We start from the raw sequence: 18,050 nt of genomic DNA on the forward strand, positions 1-18,050 counted from the left end.
TTGCAAGCTGTTGCCTCTTCTGCGCAGTGCTGTAGGACTCTTCTGGGCCCTAAACAGCCATCAGATTCTGGTCCTATTAGCCTTTTGGGAAATGAGAGAGAGAAAGCCATGTTCGGGGTGGAAACACGCTGTGGGAACAGAGAGCTGCCTTCGGAAGCGAGAAGACGCCCAGGTCACCCCGCGTCAGGAACGCAGGGAGCTGGGAACACCAGCTACACGCTCAACTCCCAAGTCTAGGGGGTCACCAGGAATCTCGGGGAGGCCGTGAATGTTCTATAGCCAGACCACAGCCTAGGGTCTCAAATGAGTTTTGGATTTTAAAGGAAAGGAATAATTGCTGAAGGCTGGAACAAGTAGGGTGACAATTAGGCGTGATTATGTGTGTGGATGAAAAGAAAGGACTTGGTGATTCGTCCGTTCCAGACCTGCCCTTCCGAGTCTCCACTGGGCACCACGTTAACCTATGGCCCAAGGTGCATTCTTATTTCTTCGGCTTTTTAAAAACGCCTTTTCAGCCCTGGCCGGTTTGACTCAGCGGTTAGAGCGTCGGCCTGCGGTCCTGAGAGACCCGGGTTCGGTTCCCGCTAAGGGCGCGTACCTCGGTTGCAATTTGTCCCCGGCCCTGGTTGGGATTGTGTGGGTGGCAATCAGTCTCTCTCACATCGATGTGTGTCTCTCTCTCTCTTCCTCCATCTCTCCCTCCCGCTCTTTCTGAAGATAAATGCAAAAAATGTCCTCGAGTGAGGATAAAACAATAAATAAATAAAATAAAAATGCCTTTTCAGTTTTTTTGTTTTTTTTTTATCCTCACCTGAGGACATTTTTCCATTTCTTTTGTTCAGATAGAGTGGAAGGAAAAGAGAGGAAGAGAGAGAGAGAGAGAGATCGATGTGAAAGGGACACATAAAGTGGCTGCCACCCACACAACCAAACCAGGACCAGGGACAAACTGCAATGGAGGTACGTGCCCTTAGAAGGAACCGAACCCGGGTCTCTCAGGACTGCAGGCCAACGCTCTAACCGGCCAGGTGCCTTTTCAGGTTTTTTGTTTGTTTGTTTCTCTACTAGAGCATGCTTTCATTGCACACAATCCCTTCTTTTTAATTCCTACAGTTAATGAGGTGCTAGTTTCTTGTGTTCTCTTATTGAAGCCATTTTTCCTCCCTTTGCAAATGTGCCCAGAATTGCCCCCTGTATGGAGAAAGGCTAAGTGGGAATGAACAATTGCATTGTTTTCTAATGGAAGTGGTTTTCTTGGCTTTTCACACTATAAACAAAATTTTTAAAAAAAAATTTTTTTTTTTATTGATTTTGAGAGAGAGAGAGAGAAACATCAATGAGAGAGAAAATTGCTGGCCGCCTCTTGCATGCCCTCTGCCCTCCACTGGGGATCGAGCCCACAACCTGGGCATGTGTCCTGACTGAGAATTGAACCAGCAAGCTCATGGTGCATGGGTCGACGCTCAACCACCGAGCCACACCGGCCGGAGTATAAACGGAATTTTTAAAACAAAAATTATTTTTGTCAAACAATACAGAAACCTAGAGAAAAATAAAAACACCATATTTCCTATCACATAGTTTCTTATTTTATAAAAATTCTGTAATAGTGTATAGTTGGCGTAACCGGTTTTATTTTTCTATAGCTCTGTATTGTGAATATTTTTCATGTCAATCAATACAGATCATCATTTTAAATGGTTACACAGTATTCTATTGGGTTGATTCCCTTAATTTATTTAATTAAGCTAAATGATTAAACATTTTTAGACATTTTAGAAGCCATGAAGAGATAAAGGGCCTTTGACCAACATTTCTGCATAGCTGTCCGGTTGTTTCCCAGGGATTCATACTAGAAGAGGGAAGTATTCACTAATTCATTAACACGGGGATTGAGTGCCTAGTATCATACATCTCTCTAGATGCTGGGAATACAGTGATGATCAAGATAGTCCTGCCTCCAGAGTTGTCAATCTGGTAGAGAATGTATTAGGTATTTAAAAAGGAACTCAAATAAAGTGGGGTGTTTTCATGGGGGAAGTACAGAATATCTTGGTTCAAAGGAAATGCACTTTTCTGAAGTCTCTTGCCACACCTTAGTCCATCTCTTCCCCAGAAGCCGTGTGAACGCAGCCTCCGCCAGCAGGTTTGAGGTACCTGTGTCCCCACTTCCACAGGCACCTCTGTGAACCCACATTCTTCTTCCTCGTTGCCGATCCCAATGGCTAAAACTACTTCTCATGGTCGTGGTCATAGCAACTCGTCACATATACAAGTTTCTGGTTACTTTTTCATTGTCCATTTGTAAAAAGACATTTAGCAACTTTACCCTCATGTGTCTATGGTTTCAGAATGCTAACTGCTTAATTTCCCAAAGATAGGCTTAAATTTCATACCTCAAGCAAATTGTTCAAAAGTTGAAGATGGTCCCCCGTGTCCTCCTTCGCCCAGGCCTCCCTGATTCACTGTGCTCCTTGGCAGCCGGCCCTCGTGTTTTCGTCCACTCAGAGGCTGCTCTCAGCCCGACTTTCTCTGAATACCCACCACTGCTTTGGGGAGCTCTGATGAGGCCTTCTCACTGATGTGTATCTGTTCTTGATTCAGCACAAAATGCATCCACGCACAAGGCTTTGGGTGGATGGAAAGAGAGAAAGAAAGGGGTAAAAAACTTAGGTAATGATGCAGTCTAGAAGAACCTGCGGACTCTTGGTAAATCCCACAACAGGCTTACTTAACCATTTGTGGGCTGCAGGCGTGTCAACCATTTCTGTTTTATAAGTAATCTGGGAAATAGAGAGCCTTTCATTCATCTGCTCAGCTAATATTTATTGGGCTCCTCATCTGTGCAAGGCTTTGTGTCTGAGGATACAATGTGTGTATATAATTATATGAAGATCATATATATTTTTACATATTTCTGTCATTGTTACATTAGTGGACCTGCAGACTTGGAAAGTCATTTTCCAGTAGCTGGGATTGGGAGGTCCCTCCAAGGGTGAACAGTTCATGGTATCAGTCCAGGGTCTATATGGTGAATCTCTCACCTGGAAAACCAGACCTCAGTAGCAGAACACCTGTGAGGGGGCTTTCGTCAGTCCCAAAGGGAGGCCGGTTCCTCGGTGACCTGAATTAAGAGGGCATCCGTCCCACGAGGACAGTCCTGGGGCCCGAGGATTTGCATTGTCCTGTGAAGGATCAGAAATATGTCTTTGGGAAATCTGACTTTCACATACTAGTGCCATTTTCTGTGGCTGTTTCCTTTTGGCCTTCCTTTGTCGATGCCCTTTCGAAAATGCCAACGTGTCTCCTCTGTACTGAGAGACACCAATGAAAGGGACTTAAGTGGGTGCTCAGGCCAGACTTCTTCTTTGGGGGGAGGGGGCTGGAGGAGCTCACCCCTGAGCACAGTGAGGACTAGCAGGGGAACCAAAGCCCCATGACTCCAGGAGATTTCTCCTCTCTCCACACAATAATATTCTTTTCTCAACCCACAGCAGAGTGACAAGCTGAGACGTGGCCAGACCTCTTGAGACTGCATCAAGAAACTATGCTTAACCCTGACCCCAGGGGCTGCCACCAGATGGAACCAGCCTTTGGTAACACAGAGAGGGACCTCCAACGACTGTTTTTACCGTAGCTCTCCCTGAATGTTTACATTTCAGGGGAGAATAATACCATCCTTTGATTTAATTATAGTAGAGCTTTGTTCTTTCGATGCAAGACACCCTCTGCTACAGGGCCCAGTGAGAAAATACAGAGGCTGTCCTAAGCGGACTTGATGCCGACAGCCGCAAACCACACCTGAAAGGCCATGTCTCCGATTTTTAATTAATTTCAATACCGTTCCGGTATTATTGATTTTTTCCCCTTGTGTTTTCGTAAATGAATTTTTCACGGGTGATCGGGTTAGGAAAGTGGGGGTGTCTGCGCAGGAAGCACGAGGACGCGGAGCTCGGAGGACATCGATGCCAAGTCGGGCCTAAGCCTGGGCCAGCCGCTGCAGGGGCCCCGCCAGCCAACACTGCCCTGCAGACTGCCAGGGCTGGGAGGGGCCGGGGACAATCCCAACCAGGGCTGCAGGGGCCCCGCCAGGGAACACTGCCCTGCAGACCGCCAGGGCTGGGAGGGGCCGGGGACAATCCCAACCAGGGCTGCAGGGGCCCCGCCAGCCAACACTGCCCTGCAGACCGCCAGGGCTGGGAGGGGCCGGGGACAATCCCAACCAGGGCTGCAGGGGCCCCGCCAGCCAACACTGCCCTGCAGACCGCCAGGGCTGGGAGGGGCCGGGGACAATCCCAGCCACGGCTCAGTGTTTATTGTCAGCGCTAGAAACAGATTGCTGGGATTCAGAAAAAGATCCAATTGTGTGCGAGTTATTGTAGCTTGACAATCCTGACTGCTTGTTTATTGACTTTTATTTTTAGACTAAAAACGTTCCCGTTGTTAACCCCTCCGAGCACACGGACAGCAGCGACATCGTCACAACCGGCACGCTGACCGCAGCCAGCCCAGAGCCAGCTCCCGAACTGCTGAAAGCTCACTGTCACTTGCCCTCCCATCAAATGCAGAGGCAGGAAGCCATGCTCCCTGTCACCAAAGGTCAGAATACACGTCAGAGACCAGAGGTCACCACCAGCATAAGTGCCGTTTGGACCCGAAACTTGGTCCATAGCAGCAAAGCGGAGAACAGAACCCTCCTGCCAAGTGTGCTCATTGGGTTTGGAGGGCCAGCGGCCGGAGAGTGATGAAGGCGAGAAAGGGGAAGTCGGAGACCCTGGTACCTGTCTGCACCTCACTGTCTGTGCAACGCGGAGCCCGTCAGCCTGAGTCCTCAGCTGCAGGAAAGAGGGGTGGGGGCTCTGTGGCGGGGTGGGGGCTCATCCTCCAGGCAGTGCCTTTTGACTGGGTGCATGTGTGCTGGAGGGATTGTAAGCACTGCGGATACCACTGCGAACAACAGAATGGAGGCCTTGCCTTCTTGGTCATGTCGGCACCACTGAGACGTGAGCAGACAGCGATAACAGTGTGATGACTCCAGAGGGACAGGAGAATTCCGGCATGCCAGGACCCCCAACGCCGATAGGGGGCGGGACAGCCTTCCAGGAGCAAGTCTTCAGGGCTGAAACCTGAAGGTGGAATCAAGGGTGGCCTGGGTTGGCAGGGACATTGTTCCTCTGGCAGAAGAGAGGACCGTGGGTGGCGGGGACCCAGATCCACACCCTGAGTAGGTGGAGGTGGACCAGTGACTCCTCCCCCTTACATTCTCCCAACCCTCCAGGCCTATGGCCACCAGGGTGCAGGGATGCCGGTGCTCACACCCTCCCCTGTGGGCCGGTTCTACTTCACGACCTGGATCGGAACCTTCCAGTGGCCTGAGGCCTTATTCGACCCCTCCACTCTGTTTCCTTTACCCGTTCATGACCCCTCCCCTTCCTCCAACCAGCTGGGACCCTAGTCCCTGTCAGGGGCTGTCCCTTGTACGCCCCAGTTCTGTTTCCCTCCTCTTCCTCTCCTTGAACTGACTTGCCGCCTCCTACCCTCATCGTGCCTGAGTCTCTGCCAACACTACAGCTCTGGTCAGGGACCTCCCGCAGCCCAGGTGTTGCTGGGGCCCTGCCTCCTGAGCTTGCCTTCGCTCTGCCTCCTTCATGGCTGTTCTGCAAATACAGTAAGTGCTCACTTAACATCTTTGTAAAAAAATATGTTTTTACTGATTTTTGAGAGAGAGAGGAAGAGAGAGAGAGAGAGAGAGAGAGAGAGAGAGAGAGAGAGAGAGACATGGATGAGAGAAAACATCAGTTGGCTGCCCCCTGGACTCTCCCTGCTGGAGGTGGGGCCTGCAACCCCTGCATGTGCCCTGACAGGGAATCCGTGCATGGCACGATGCTCAACCAACTGAGCCACACTGGCCAGGGCATTCACTTAACATCTTAAAACACGTCTAATGTTAAACACTGGAATAAACGTGAGCTATACATACACTGTAGAAAGATGAGTTAAAGCAAATAAGATCCTTCTTTTCAGCCTGCTTATTCCAGTTCAGGACCAGGAGGGGTCAGAACCTCTCCCAGCAGCTCAGGGCACCAGGCCGGACCCGCCGCAGACGAGATGATGCCCTCCCACTGCAGAGCCAATTACGCCGCATGCACACTCACTCACACTGGGGCCAGGTAGTTACCCTAACTCAGCTCAGGTGCACATGGGTGGATGTGGGAGGAAAAACCCACGCAGACATGGGGAGAACACGCAAACCCCATGCACACAGTGATCCCCAATGGAAACTGATTTTTTTCTATCAAAGTTGCAACTAAACAACATCACTCACATTATTTGAAAACATGCTGTAGTCCCCTTCCCAGACCCCCAAAACTGTTCTGTGAATCTCATGGAAATAATCAGAGAAGAGCCAGAAGTGCCACCGACATCTCCCACCGACCCCTTACTTCGTCCTCCCCTCCCCTGGCTCTGGGTGAGCTGTCAGTGCCCTGCCTGCGGCCAGCCCCTCGCCGGCACCCTACGTGGCCCTGGGTGAGTTTCCAGGCGGAGGAACCCTCGCGGCATCTAGCGACCCCGTTGGGCGGCTTGCTCCTGGGGAAGCCACAGCCAGAGAGAAGCGCTGCCCCGAGATGGCTGCGTCGCAGGGAGGCCCGTGTTAGCCCTGGAGAGAGGCTCTGGGGACCGGGAAGCGCCAGCCAGCCCCCAGCTCTTTCCGTCTCTCATCCTCCGCGCCAGCAGGTGCCCACGGAAGCCTCTGGATGTCCAGGCAAGTGCCTTCGTGGGACTGCAGTCAACATCCGATTGCAGCTGCATGAGAGACCCCCACCCCCACCCCGGCAAATCACAGAGATCATCCAGCCGAGCCAGGAAGCTTCAGCGATAAGGATACACCGTTGTTTCAAGCCACTGAGCAACAGATAACCAGAAGAGAGGCCACCCTCGAAGGTAGCGCCTCCTAGTGCGCGTGGTGCAGTCAGACTTGCCGTGGCTGCTCAGTGGAGGTGTGCTCTGCTTCAAGAAACTCCAACGTGAGAAATCTGGTTAGAAGAAATAAATTAAGGCCTTATAAAATCATTGCCTTATTACAAGTGCCGCTTCCAAGGCCTTTGTCAACAGTATTAAGAGGATAATAGCTACTTATCAGAAGCCTCTGAACTGAAAAACAGAAAGAGAAACGTTGGAAATAACTACCTTTTAAAGATAATTAGGCGCCGAGGTAAAGCATCCTAAAAGGTATAGTAGAAGTAAATGAGAAAATTATGCAATGACCAAAATTGAATTTACACAATCTTTCAGGAACAAACACAGATATTAGATAGCGATTATGCGTGTACTGCAAAAACTAACTCTCAACCATAGTAATTCAAGTCACCTCAATCCTCAACCTGCTTTAGCAGCTGTTAACCAGCTTGGGACATAACCACGAAAAAATAGGATTGAAAACTGAATTTTCCAGGCTGGTGGTTCGCACAGGCCTGCTTCCCCGGGTCGCTGCCAGATTTCTGCTCTCTCCGACACCTCCGAGGAGGAGCTTCCTTCTCTGCAAGCTGTAAGGGTTCAGCAGTTCAGCCGCAAGAGCCTTGAGCCACGAAACCGTCCAACAGTCGGGAGTACGATCGGTTACATGAGTTTAGATACTGTGGAAGACCACGGAAGACTGTTTGTGAACCAAAGCATTGGCCTGGTTCTGGGGTCTCCACAGAGCATCAGAATATGGTCAGAGCACTGCAGTGTGTGATGTGGAAAAGCAAAGGACTGGAGGTCAGGACTAGGGAAAGGACGCATCCCCCCAGGACGCCTGGCCGGCCCGTGGGGTGTGCAGGCAGGAGAGCACCGGGGGGTCCTCGGCCCTGGCGGCTCGAATGAGCACAGCGAGAATAATCAGCCGGTGTTCGTGTTCAGAGAGAGAAGTGACCGCAAGGTTGGCCTGTCCCCTGGCTGAGGATGAGTAAGATAAAGGACACTTTGATATTTTTATTTAAGGCTTTTGCTCAATAATTCAATAAGATCCATTAACCAATGAAACCATCGAAATGCGTCAGGAATAGAACAAAATTACACGGTTTTTAGATATTATTGAAGACATGGGGAATGTTTGCTTTTTTGTTCATTGGGATTTTCCCATCATCAGGGGAGGGGTGAATGTGAGCCCTCCAAATGCGGCAGAAAACTGAGGGCATAAAATCTATAAGAGCGACTTCCTTCCTAGATTATTGTTTACATTTTCTTTAAAAAATTGATATCCTCCGGTGATGTCTCTAGGAGAAGAAAAGACTATTTCCAATGAAGAATTCTTCTACTTTAAACGTACTGGCCTCTCTTGGATGATGAGAACTGAAATGCAGAATCGTCTGGGCAAACAGATTGGTTCACTGGAAAGAAAATGAATCAGGCTTTGGGAGCTCTGAGCTCGCCGTCAGCTCCAGGCAGGGTCTGCGGGGACACACTCCTGGCCCCTCAGTAAGGCGAGGACAGGAGGGAAGGACTGTTGGTCATGATCGCTTTGGGGACATAAGATGTGTGAAACCCTGAGCAGTGAACATTTCAGAAATAAGAGAGTTACAGTAAAAGAACTGTGGGGGGACAATTGATGGGATTGAGGCCATTGAAGAGACAGAGCTAAAAGCCCAGGACATGAACTGGAAAGAAAAATGTAGTCAGAGAAAATGAGGGAAAGGTCGCAATGGGAACACTAGGTTATCAGCTGCTCCTCTGTCAACAGCGACTCCCGGATGCCGAGGAAAATTAAGCAGAATCCATTCAAAATAAAAATCAGCTAGCAGGCCCAAAAAGAAAGATACTTCCCAGTACATTTTAATTTTTTGTGCTGGTTTTGTTTTGGGTGAATATTTTTAGTATAAGATTCAGAACAACGGCGTCATTAATAAAATATTTCTGATGATTTTTCTCCCATCACCAACAATGAAAGAGAAGCCACCATCAATATCAAAAAACATTTTCGGGGAATTCAGAAAAATTGAATGACTATGGCCAAGGGATGTCTCTCCAACCCTGTAGGTGCTGGTGGGGCTGCAGGTGATGGTGCGTGTGTGTATGCGTGTGTGTGTGTGTGTGGTGTGTGCATGGTGTGTTGAGGGTTCTGACACCAACTAAGATTCTGATCACCAATTACTCCAGTGTGAGGAAGAAGTTGTCCACATCATCAACTCAATTCTCAGACACCAGTTCAACTCAATTCTGACACTATCTACCTGGAGCAGTCATTACACTGCTCCAGATGGGGAAAAGAACAAACATTTCCCTTTCCATGATGGCCAGGACCTGAGCACACACACATGCAGCTCCTCTGTAGTAGGAGGACAGTGCCCAAGCAGGGCGGGCATTGAAGCCTCAAAGGCCTGAGCACCAGCTAGCCACTGATTTAGAAGCCTCAGCAAAGGATTCCCACAGACTGTACTTGAATTCATATGGATTATTTGTAATTTTGTATCCCAAAAAGCAACTACCATCTGCATCTGTAAACAGATAATTTTAGTTCTCTTTCTGATCTTTATGCCTTTTGTTTCTTTTTCTTACCTGATTGCAAGGGCTAGGGCCTTGGATAAAAGTGAAGAGAATGGACATCCCTATTTTGATTCTAATCTTAGGGGGAAAGCAGTCACTATTTCACTATTGTTATATTAGCTCAAGTTTTTTATAGATTCTCTGTATCAGTTTGATAGAGTTCCCTTTTCTCCCTATTTGGTTGATAGTGTTTGGTTTTCTGTTTTATCACGAGTATTGAATTTTTTTCTAGATACTTCTTTTGCATCTATTAAAATAATCACATGGTGTCTTTCTTCTATTCCACAAACATAATAAATTATACAAATAGATTTTTTAATAGTAAATCAACTTTGCACTCCTGAGACAAAAACCTACCTGGTCATGATATTTACCCTTTTTATATATTGCTTGATTTGATCAGCTAATAACTTGTCAAAGATTTTTGTGTCTATATTCATGAGAGATATTGGGCTCTAATTTTTTTTTGTAACGTGTGTTGAATTTTATAATTAGGGCTATGCTAATCTCACAAAATAAGTTAGAAGTGTTTCCTCCAACTATCTTTTTCAAAAAAATTATCTTTTTCTTAACTATTGGATAGAATTCACCAGTGAAACAATACGAGCCTGGAGTTTTCTTCATAATTTTTAATAACAAATTTAATTTCCTTAATATATATTGGGCTATTCAAATCTCCTATTTTATCCTGTGTCAGTTTTTCTAAGTTATTCAAGGAGTTTGTCTAATTTCATTTAAATTGTTAAATTTGTTGGCATAAAATTGTTCATAATATTACCTTATTATTCTTTTAATGTTCGTAGGGTCTGTAGTGATAACTCCTCTTTCATTCCTGATGATAGTGATTCATCCATGTAGTAGCAGATGTCAGCACTTCATTTACTTTTATTGCTGAATAATATTTCATTGTGTGTACATACCACATTTCATGTATCCATTTGAGTTGTTAACATGTTTTGGCTCTTACAGACAGTGATTCTATAAACATTCGGGTACAAGTTCTGATGAGGACTCCTCTAGTGTTACATTATTTGCTACTGTGAGCCCAACCGGCCTTCCTAATTACCACCCACTTTCATTTCCTCATCGCTGTGTCATTAAGTGAGATTCTCTTGGTTCTTGTCCCCGAGAGGTAAGTGGATCGTGCAGCCTGAGCTGATTTAAGCCTGGGTGAAATCTTGAGGCTCCCCAGACACCTGGGCACTCATGCGGCCTGCACCTGGAGTCCCTGAGCTGCTGCAGGAGGACAGAAAAGGACATAGTAGGTGTGGGATCCCATGACTGGTTGAGAACTCTTGCTTAAGCATCCTTGTGCAACGTGTAATTATTTGATTTCGGCACACGTTGTTAAGCAGCATAATGTGCCTTGTGGATGAGCTTTGTTCATAGGCATACACCTGCTTTTCTCCCTGGAAATGCTCGGGAGTAGCTTGATCGGTCCTGGAGGAAGACTTCACCCCCTGGCATCCCTCTCCTCCTCTGAAATTTATTTGACTCCAAAGGACAAAATGGCAATAATGTAGTTTGCTTTCACGTTTGTATCATTTACCTTACCCAGAACCCACTTCTGACGCGTGCAAAGTTTCCTCATCATAAATGAGGATTTGGCAAGTCCTTTGCTTTTTTATTTTCCTTTTAAAGGGCTTGCGGGTAAAATTATCGGAAGAACTTTATGTGTGGTAATAGACCAGGTCTTGAATTGACTTAATAAGTAAAGAAAGGAAGGAGCAGAGAGAGGTTAACTACGTGTGAATTTATAGATGTTTTGGTGTCTGGAGTCCGTGTAAATAATATATTACCTCACTGTAAATATTAACTCTGCTACAGCCTGGGTCTTTAAACACAAATTACCAGGCGCTTCAGGGAAGAAAGAGATGCTCTTGTCTTAACGATCTTTTTAACACTAGCTCCAGGCACTTAGGACCCTGCAGGGAATTCCTGGAACGTGTTGTCCTTAAGATGCTGTTTTTAGTGTTGAATAGTTTGTAAAGAAAAAGAATCTTCTCCATAGAAAATTAAAACTGAGGCACTCTAGCAATTACTCTTTTAAGAGCAATTACAGTCATTGCTACTGACCTGGACACTCCAGGCTTTTAAACATTCAGTAGGTAATGTTTTTAAGGTAATAAAAGTGGATCCTTTGACCAAGGTGATTAGGACTAGAGGCAAGGCTTGTCTGGGGACACACGAGTCACACATGTCCTTCTGCTACGAATGCAGACGCAGCGTGACTTGTTGATCTCTGCTGGCCCCTCTGAAGAACACCAGCGTTAGCACTTCCTGCTGGGGTAGCACTGTGCTACCAGGCACCATGCCGTATCTCGCTGGTCCACAGGGCATGGCTGGTCCTCGCCAGTGATGTCACTGGTGTCCGGGACGTGCGTGGTTCCCAACCTGTGGAACAGTAAACTGTGCCAAGGGGAGGCAACCTCAGAGCCCATTGCTTCCGCCCCGGGACTGTACTGAAACATCTTCCCGTTCCCCAGCCTTCTCTCCTCAATCTCTACACACGTGTGTGTGAAGTAGACTGAGCCTGGCTTGGAGGAACAGGCCCCTTCCCACGACACGCAGGCCCACCCTCTTCCTGCGGTGAGTCTCTCTCCAGGAAGCTCCTGGCTTTTGCAGAGGGAGTTCCGCCCGGTCACCTGGCCAGCTCCCCAGCAGGGACCCTGGCGGAGCCCCTTCCCGGCTGGTGCCTCAGCTGCCCACACGCTTCTGAGCCTGCTGGCCTTCCCTCACGGACGGCACAAGTCCACTGTTCAAGTTCGAGCTCTCCGCAGGGTCTTACAAATCACTATTTTTAGTAAACTTGCTTATAGGCTTGTATTTTTCAAATATTGTCAATGGCCTGTCCAATGGTTCTTTAATGTATACATGTACATTGTAAGGAATTATTTAGAATAAGTTAGGCAGTCACTTAAAATAAAACTGTTGCAATAGTCCTGTATTCTCGCAGTCTTTCTGCAGATAACGCAATGGCTTACCAATGTTTTGGATGAGTCCAAGAAAAAACATCCAGGCTCTGTTGGTAACGAGGGAGCCACTGCAACATGGTCTTGAAACCAAGGCTCAAACAAGTCAGCGTTCCGCCAACAGAATGGAAGGGTGACGCTAACGGGGCTTCCGCTGGTAGGGCCATGCCGAACGCCGAAGGTGGCAGAGAAGTTGGCTTTCCGAGATGTTCTCCGAGATTCTGGACATTTACTGTTCATATTCATTCTGTAGGGAAAGCATTCTTTTTTTTTTATCCTCACCCGAGGACATTTTTTCATATTTTGTTCAGATAGAGTGGGAGGGAAAGAGAGAGAGAGAAACATCGATGTGAAAGGGACACATCGAGTGGCTGCCACCCACATGACCAACCAGGACCAGGGACAAACTGCAAATGAGGTACGTGCCCTTAACGGGAACCGAACCCGGGTCTCCCTGGACCGCAGGCCAACGCTCTAACCGCTGAGCCAAACCGACCAGGGCGGGAAAGCGTTCTTGAATTGCACCACCAAAGGCACTTAGAAAACCATTTTGCTGCATCGAACCTTCTCTTGGGATCATCCACTCTTCCTCTCTGCTACCAAGGACCACCTTGAGTGACTTCTGCAAGGGTTTCAGGCAGGGCCTCAGAAAACCAATCTGGGGCTTGGCGCCTTACAAAATGCCCACTGCTTCCCAGAGGCTAGGAAAATGCAAAGGTGGGCCCTCGGGAGGCTGGGAGGTCATTCATTCAGTTATCAGTCATCACTCGGTGTTGAGCACCTACGATGGTGCCAGGCACTGTGGCAAGCATTGCCAATTCATCTGTGAGTGACACAGTCCCCTCATTCAGGGGCACACGGGGAAAGGGGTAACCTTTTGTGGTACACCATTACAGGGTAACTGGGGTCATTCTCCTGGCACTACCTCCCCTTTTTGGCACTGCTCCTGAGCAGGCTGTTCTTCAGGGTGTTGTCTCACCTGCTTTCTCCCGGTGTCCGGTGCAGACCCCAGGGGCCTGTGAAGCAACAAGAAACCTGTTCCCTGCAGAGTGTCCCCATCCACAATGCAGCTCTTTGCTGTAAGCTTCTGAGATGTTCCTTCCCACGTGGCAGCGGCACCTCCGCTGTCGGAGGTCATGGCTGGGGGACAAAAATCAATCTCGCTGCCAATTATGAGCCTCTACTAGGTACCAAGACGCTCTGCTGGGTGCTTTAATGCGCGTTATCCTTTATGCTGACCTAATCCGATGAGGAGAAATTAATACACTCCATTTTATAAATGAGAATTTGAGAGTTTATACAATTTTCCCCAAATCTCATAATTAATATATTGCAGAGCCAAGACTCAAAGCCAAGTCTATTTTATTAGAAGGAAACCATTAGAAAAACCAAGACTAAAATGGCCTGTGGTCCTAGTAGAAATACAAACTGAATTTAAAACATTATGCATTTGTCTGGCTGGTGTGGCTCAGTGGTTGAGCGTCAGCCCATGCACCAAGAGGTCACCGATTCGATTCTTGGTCAGGACACATGCCCAGGTTGTGAGCCCAATACCCAGTGGGGGGCATGCAGGAGATGGCCAATTGATGTTCTCTCTCAAGAATGTTTCTATCTCTCTCTCCCTCTCCCTTCCTCTCTCTGAAATCAATAGAGGAAAAACAACAACAACAAAACATCAAGCATTTTCCTTTTTCTACAAATACATGGGCAATCCTGGATATTTCATCCTCCCAGATGACCCTCCCAGGGCCCACCTAGAGAACCTGATTTAAGAGGTCAGGGAAGAGGGCTAGTCATCTCAGGTAGGTGCCCTCATTCTACTTGGTAGTGACAAGCGGCATATCATTTCCTATGAATTCACGTGGGGCAGAAATTTGCACATGAATGCATCAGGACATGGCACAGACGGTAGTGTGCCCTTCCATTGCTGTGTGGCTTGTCTTTGAAACTTGACCCTCCGTGTGACCTCTAGCAAAGTCATTAAAATCCAGAAAGTACTCTGCCTTGGGTCCTTGTCACTCCATCTCCGGGAAAGAGGAACAGGCAGAATTTACTGATTCGAATCCTGCTCACTGGGGAAAGAATAAGAAAACATAGCTTTCTTTTGTATTTAACACTCTTGGCTAATTAAAAAGAATTGCCGTTTGGACTTGGGGGGAAGTGAATTGAAGGGGAGGAGACTGTGTTTTAGGTAAACCTTGTCCTAAAAGCACAACCCTTCACGCCCTTTATTTTATTTTTTTATAACAAACGGCTTAATCTTCCCAGATGTTTGAGGAGAGGCAGACCCAGTAAGTCTACACCATCGGCAAATGTTACTGTCTTTCGTACAAAAGCTGAACAAAACGAGAGTACGATCTGCAACTCTGCAAATGAACCGGATTGTCTAGTCCTCGGAGACATGCACAGGTAAGCGTGACTGCTCACGACAACCAGGGCGTGTCCTTTGTTTTAAAACTCAGAGTGGCATTAATCTCCACAACGCTGCTGTCCTGCCTGGGACTCCTGTTGCTGGGCAGAAATCTCTGTGTATTTACCCAGCATACCTCAGTGACCCTCTGGGAGGTAAAACTCTCATGACTTACCCACGGGCGAGGAGCGAGAACCCCTGGTTCTGACTTACTAAGAGTGACAGCAACTTGGATCCTGGCTGCCCTCACGGATTGTATCTTGCCTGCACTCAGCAAGATTGGGATCAGGGGGTGGAGGCCGGGAAGGGAAGCAGCACCCTGACCCCAGCCCTACCCCAAACCCTCTGCCAGCTTGAAGTAAGTCCGCCTCTGATGTTGGCTGCACAGGCCACCCTCCTGGCCTCCCGTCTCTTTGATGCCCCCTCTTTTGGCCTGGCCTGACCCGGCCTGGTTTCTGTCTTCTCCTTTGGCATATTTACCAATGTTTCCATATTTTAAAGTCTGGCTCTGCTGCAAATGCCCCAGCTCTCTGGACAAAGCCCAAGAAAGCCTCTCATCCACCCACACAACTGCTCGGTGACCCGAGGCACCGAGGTTTAGGTGCCAGAGACGGAAGGACAAGTCATCCATTGTAAGGCGGTATCAGTGGGTCTCTCCCAGTGCAAGAGGCATTTAGCTCTTTTTGGTTGTTTGCATCTAAATTAAAGCAGTCACCACTTTCATCAATTGTAATTAATATTTCCTGAGCACGTATTGGTAGCCCAGCATTGTATTACGTCCACCTCGGGCTTTCACAACACGGAGGGTGTAAAATTTCTGGTCTCAGTGAGTGGATGATAATAAGCAAGACATGGCAATTAATCAGCAACTGTTTATGGATGCCTATTTAGCCTCGGCATTTTGCTAGAAGCGTGTGCACCATGACCCGATAATCATAGGGGCGACCCTCGGCCGTCAGGCTGTCTCCACAAGTCTGGCTTTGGAGGACCCCACTGACGTTGGGGGGTTTCGCCTCCTCCCGCCACGGGCAGTGTCTAGTGTCAGCTCCCCAGTTGCCAACCAGGAGCAGCACGTCCCCCCAGGCGTGTTTGAACATGTACAGGAGCATTTTGTAGTTGCATTTGGTTGTTACAAACTAGCATTTCATGTTTGGGGTCAGGGTTGCTAATAGCCTACAAGGTGTTAGTCCCTTCCTACCAGAACTTTCCCACTCAGAATGCCCACAGAACGAACCGCTGTTGAGAGAACGGGAACAGTGCTGTGGACACGCGGAAAAGCTGAGGGGTCCTCGCCCTGTTCCTTCCCACAGACTTGGGGAAACTCCTGGGGAGGGGCAGCGTGGGTGCGGCCGTGGTCAGAGTGACCCGGAGCCTCAGGCCTTTGAGATGAAGCCGCAGAGGTCTGTTCCGATAAGTCCAGCGCACCACACCTTTCGTGATTGTGGTTAACGTATCTTCTGGAGAAGGTAAGCAAGATTCTAAGTTTAGAATATCACTTGGCCCCTGTGTTATCGCAACATTCATATTACAATGTCTTTCAGGATAATTTTTCTTAATGACTGTGACTAAATAAAAACAGGAAAATAAAGCTTACAAGGGACGGGTAGAGTGCCCCACGATGAAAGGGCCATCAGACAGACATCCGTCGCCGCCCAAGGGCTGGGCATGCTCAAGGTGGGCTGAGTTCTCGCCAAGCCGCCAGCCGGAGAGAAACGGGGGCCCCACTGGACTCGAGGTCTTTACCGCAAACGGGACCTGATTGCGCCAGGGCACCTGCCACCCAGGGTGCCCGCAGGATCCCAGGCGCCCTGCTCTCGGCAGTCAACGCTGCTTTTAAAAAAATGTTATATTTATTGATTGATTTCAGAGAGAAAAGGAGAGAAAGGGAGAGAGAGAGATCCATTTGTCAGTCCATTTATTTGGTGGATTTTATTTTATTTTTTTTAATCTTTATTGTTGAATGTAGAATGTATCACAGATGTTCCACATTTTTCCCCCATTGACCCCCCTCCTCCCCCCTCCCGTCCCCCTCCCACCTTTTCCCACACTATTGTCTGTGCCCATTGGTTATGCATATAAGTTCTTTGGTTTATTTCTTCCCACCCCCCAACCCCTTTCCCTTTGAGGTTTGTCAGTCTAGCAATGAATTTGTACTTCTTAATCCCTTCACCTTTTTCACCCATTCCCCCAACCCCCTTCCCAACTGGCAACCAACAAAATGTTCTCTGTATCTATGAGAATGTTTCTGTTCTGCCTGTTCATTTTGTTTGTAGATTCCATTGTTGATAGATATGTATTCATTGCCATTTTGTTTGTTCATATATTTTATCTTTTTCTTCAAAAAGACCCTTCATCATTTCATATAATAACGGTTTGGTAGTGATGAACTCCTTTAACTTTTTCTTGTCTGGGAAACTCTTTATATGGCCATCGATTCTAAATGACAGCTTTGCAGGATAGAGTAATCTTGGTTGTAGGTTCTTGGTTTTCATCACTCTGAATATTTCTTGCCACTCCCTTCTGGCCTGCAAAGTTTCTTTTGAGAAATCAGCTGACAGCCTAATGGGAACTCCCTTGGAGGTAACTAGCTACCTTTCTCTTGCTGCTTTTAAGATTCTCTCTTTGTCTTGAACCTTTTGCATTTTGATGATGATGTGTCTTGGTGTGGGCCTCTTGGGGTTCATCTTGTTTGGGACTCTCTGTGCTTCCTGGACTTGTATGTCTGTTTCCTTCACCAAGTTAGGAAAGTTTTCTGCCATTATTGTTTCAAACAGGTTTTCGATTTCTTCTTCTCGCGGTTTTGAATGGTGGTTGTTCTGTAGCTTAGTTGTAACTTTGATGTGGTTGTGGGAGGACGCGATACCGCGTTTACCTACCTGTCATCTTGACCGGAAGTCTGGTGGATTTTGTTTTAATTTATTTATTTTTGTTACAGATGTATTTTGTTGATTCTTGTAGGTGCCCTGACGCGGATCCAACCTGCAACCTTGGCCCATCAGGTCGATGCTGCAACCAACTGAGCTACCTGGCCAGGTCTCAACACTGTTTTATGTCGTTTTTAGGGCATTCCTTTCTTTCTGCAAGTCTGCGTTAGCGTTTCATGCGAAAATTAGTGCCAGACAAAAGCTGTTCGAAGCAACTTTATT

This window comes from Molossus molossus, unplaced genomic scaffold (genome assembly GCF_014108415.1).
Source record: "Molossus molossus isolate mMolMol1 unplaced genomic scaffold, mMolMol1.p scaffold_m16_p_9, whole genome shotgun sequence".
In the NCBI taxonomy this organism is placed as follows: Eukaryota; Metazoa; Chordata; class Mammalia; order Chiroptera; family Molossidae; genus Molossus; species Molossus molossus.